The sequence below is a fragment of the Dipodomys ordii genome, unplaced genomic scaffold (genome assembly GCF_000151885.1).
Source record: "Dipodomys ordii isolate 6190 unplaced genomic scaffold, Dord_2.0 Scaffold7, whole genome shotgun sequence".
In the NCBI taxonomy this organism is placed as follows: Eukaryota; Metazoa; Chordata; class Mammalia; order Rodentia; family Heteromyidae; genus Dipodomys; species Dipodomys ordii.
In genome coordinates this window covers 258,559-262,691 of record NW_012267223.1, presented here as the reverse complement: position 1 = coordinate 262,691, position 4,133 = coordinate 258,559, and the positions used below count along the sequence as shown (strand labels likewise).

The 4,133-nt window shown below is 61.4% G+C and overlaps 1 protein-coding gene across 1 annotated transcript in view; it reads left to right on the top strand.

Annotated features, from left to right (window-relative positions):
* Positions 1-4,133, top strand: part of Rptor (regulatory associated protein of MTOR, complex 1) — a 339,456-nt gene that overhangs the window by 329,425 nt on the left and 5,898 nt on the right. The window lies entirely within an intron of this gene.

The following is a 4,133-nucleotide window of genomic DNA, read 5'->3' as shown; positions in this document are numbered from 1 at the left end:
AAAAAAAAAAAAAAAAGAAGTGGGGTCCCACAGGTCCCCCGCTGCCCAGAGCCCCCGCTCCACCTCGGGTGAGGGGCGGAGATGGCCATCCCTGAAGAGCGCCGCAGAGCTTTCTCTGGGCAAGGCCTCCCCCACGCCCCACCTTACCCCCCATTCCCCACACACTCACACCGCTGGCGCAGACCGCCCTGGGACCGCCAGAGGCTCAGCCTTGGTCGCTGGGCGGCTCGCACCGCTGGGAACGTGGAGGCCGAGGGGGAAGGGGCGCCAGAGCCAGGGGCCGGCCAGGTCCCCCGTCCTCAGGCTGGAGCCCTGATGCCAGCCCTTCCAGACGAACTCTGGAGAAGCGCTTCAGAGGCTGGAGGCCTGGACCGGCCTGTGCCTGTGGCAGAGACCCGTGAGCTGCGGGAGGCCCGGGCAGCGCTCTGACTGTCCAGGGCGCGGGAGATCAGCCCACGTGAGTCGGAGTCAGCGGTGACCAGCGGTGGTGACCCAGGGGCACTCGCCCCGCTGGCGGCCGGAGGCTGCCCCAGCCGCAGGACTCCCCGGGCTGAGCCGAGGCCAATGGGGCGTCGCAGGGGGCCCGCTCCCTCCCACGGGGCGGGGCCAGGGCTCTGGCCTCCCTTGGCGCAGGGCCAGGGCTCCGGCCGCTGGGTGCCTCCCAGGGTTGCGCTCACACTGGACATGGGTGCGTGGTGGCCGTGGTGTCCCCAGTGTGGTAGCCTGTGACCCTGCACTCCTCCCCCTTTGCCCCTGCCCCCCCTTCCTGGTCCCGCTTAACCGCCCATTGGTTGGAGCTAGCCTGAGAGTGGCAGGAAAGATGGCGCCCGCTCCACAGTCTGTCCCTAGTCTGCCTTCATCAGTCTGTCTGCTCAGTCTGCCTGCGTCAGTCTGTCTACGCCTTCCTCTCTGAGGTTGGGGCCCCAGCGTCCACCCAACAGCCGAGGCCCTGCGGACGGGCACCAGACACCGCTCCTATGGGGAGGAGGCCAGGGTCAATGGGGTCAGCGTACTGGGGAGCAGGTGCCCCCCATGCAGACAGGAAGCCCCCCCCCCGGCCAGCAGGGCGGGGGCGCCTCGCCTCCGGGCCTCCCTCCCTTGCGCCCTGGGGCCTGGCAGAGGGCCAGGCGGGGGGAGCGGGGTAACAGCCATGTAGCCTCCGGCCACTGGCTGGCCAGACCAGAGCACGGGGACTGCGAACTCCTGAGGAGCCCCGGGCAGGGCCGACCCCCGGCCCCTGACCCTGAGTCAGCTTTCCGATTCCCAGGCTGCCCAGCCCTCAGCAGCTGGGAGCCACGGCGCCCGGGCCCTGGGGAGGGCGCAGCTGCCGCCGCCACCGAGGGGGCGCGCACCAGCCCCCCAGCACAGGTGAGGCCACGTGCGGACACTCGTGAGTCATTCCGGGCCACGGAAGCCGACTGTCGAGCAGCCGCATGGGCAGCAGTGGGGGAGGCCCAAACCTGGAGCCCTGGCTGGCCCACACAGCGCCAGCAGCAGCCTGGAGAGAGAACTGGACCGGCCTGGCTCCAGCTGGAAGGGGCAGGGGCGGAGCTGGAGGGAGGGAGGGGCCTGGAGCCGGTTCCCTGGGGGCCGGGGGCCTGCGGTGGGGACAGCGCCGGGGACAGCGCCGGGGTTGGTGCTCTTTGAGCCCAGCTTCCCCTCAGAGGCCATGAGGAGAAGCCATGTGGACCAGCTCTGTGAAGAAATGCCCAGGTGGGTCAGACCATGCCCGGGGCCTGTCAAGCAGAATACGGGTGCCACTCCCCCCCCGCCCCCCGCCCAGGGGCCACCAGACACAGCTCCCGCCAGGGCAGAGTGGAGCGAGCTCACAGAAACTTGCATTTTGTGTTTCGTTGTTTAACAAAACTTTGGGAACAAAAATGACACAGCAAAGAAACTAAAAAAGCAACAAAAAAGTGAGTTCCAGAACACAATCATCATCAACGCTCTCCTCACAAAACCCACGTGGCATCACGGGCAGAAAAAGCAAAGCGTCCTCAAGTTCATATGAAATTCCAAGGGTGCCAAACAGCCAGGACCGGTGGGAAAAGGAGTTGGGGGATTCAGACTTGTGGGTCACAACACTGACTACAAAGCTACAATAGTCAAACCCACTGCACAGGCCAGGTAAAACGGCAGTAGAGAGCAGAAACAAACCAGAGACCACCATGAATTCCTTTTTATTTTTTGGTGCTGGTTCTGGTGCTTGAACCCAGAACCTAGGCTCTGACCCTGAGCTTTATTGCTTAAGACAAGGGTTTCTACACCACACAGCTCCACTTGCAGCTGTTTTGGTAGTTTATCGGAAAGAAGTCTCAGCAGCCTTCCTGCCAGGGCAGGCTTTGAACTGCAGTCCTCAGAGCTCATCCTCCTGAGCCACATCTTTGTGAGACACCAGCGCCCAGCCGTGCGGTGATTTTTGACAAGGGTGACCCTACCAGTCAGTGGGTGGAGAAGAGTCTTCAGATGGTACCAGCACAATCAGCTGCCCCCATGCAAAGTGACAGACCCACACTCTTACCTAATACCACATACAACAATGATCTGAAGTGACAAAGCAAGTCAGAAGAACAGGGGTAAATGTTTAGGACGAAGGCAGTCCTAGAACTGAGGCCAAGAAAGAAAAAGATGGATAAACATCAAGAAGGAACCTTACATGTCAAGGACATTTTCAGAAATGGGGGAGGGACCGCGGGGGGAACAAGGGAGCTGAGCCTGGTAGCACACACCTGTAATCCCAGCATTGGGGAACTTAAGACGAGGATTATGAATTTGAGGACAGCTGGGGCTATATAAGATTGCTATTGGGGAAGGAAGAGAGGAAGGGAAGGAAACGGAAATACTCGTCTAATGGAATATTATTTGAACCTAAAAAGGAATCAAGCATTGATACCTACTACCACGCAGAAGACCTTTCAACTGCTAAGCAACTGGCAGGAGCCAGACACAGTCGCACATCGAGTAGTCCCTTCGCATGGAAAACCCCAGAACAGTTAAGTCCACAGAGCTAGGGGGACATGGTTGCCAGAACCAGGGCGGGGGGGGGGGCAGCATTGGCAACAGAGGTACAGGGCAGGGTATTTTTTTTGAGGGGGAATGATGGTCATCCTTGAGTGCAGCCAGAGCTGGAATGGCGCATTATGAATGCACTCAATACCGCGGATTCGGAGGTTTTACGTTAACTGCGTGTCTGGCCCGGCTCCAATTGTCTTCAGTGTACAAAACGGCCACCCTGACGGCAGAGCTCACTGCTCTGGGGCCGGAGGGAAGCTCGACCTTCATCAGCATGAGTGAGGGAGGAGATGTCGGAGGTCATGGGAAGTGGCTCCTAGAAATCGCCCTGGGACCTCTCCAGGGGGCCGGGGTAGACCTGCCTTGTGGGGGTGACTGCGCCCCGCGGTCTCCCCTGGTGGTGGGGCAGAGGCCCTTGCAGGACAGCACTCGGCCCCTCGCCCTTCCATCTACAGCCATGTAGACAGAGCCAGGGCCTGGACCGCCAAGAACTCACTGGAATTCTCCAGAATTTGCTTATCTATTACCCAGTCTTGGATGCTTTTTTAAAGCAGCATGGACAGATTCAGGAATTAGCCAGGAATAAGGGGCCAGGACTCTGGGATCCACATCCAGACCCCAGACGAGCTGTGCCCTGGGGACCCCAGCACCCCATGCACCAGCTCTGAGGAAGTCTCCGGATGAGCAGGCCTGGGGAGGGGAGCCTGGTCGATGCCTGGCCACGAAGGTCAGCAAGCTGACCGCGTGCTCCCCAGTTCTGAGCTGGGGTGACAATTGGACTCTGTGCTCTATCGCTGTGTAACCCACATCCCCAGGACTTCACCACACCCGAGGCCAGGAACCCAGAAGCTAGCATCCAGCCGTCCCGGGGGAGGGAGGAGGCCGCTGCGTGCCTGGAGCACAGCTTGCAGTGGTCGCTGCCTGGCGCATTGCTGCAGCAAATGAGGAGAGGCAGGGCCCGCGTGGGGTGCCTCAGCACGGGCTGCACCCCATGTGTCCCGTGGCAGCCGCTCCCCCGTCTCAGGCAAGCCCAGCCTCCTCTTCCCCTTCCTCACGCATCAGACCCCAGCTATGGTCTCTGCACACAACCCAGCACCACCCCGGACACCGCGCTGTCCCCC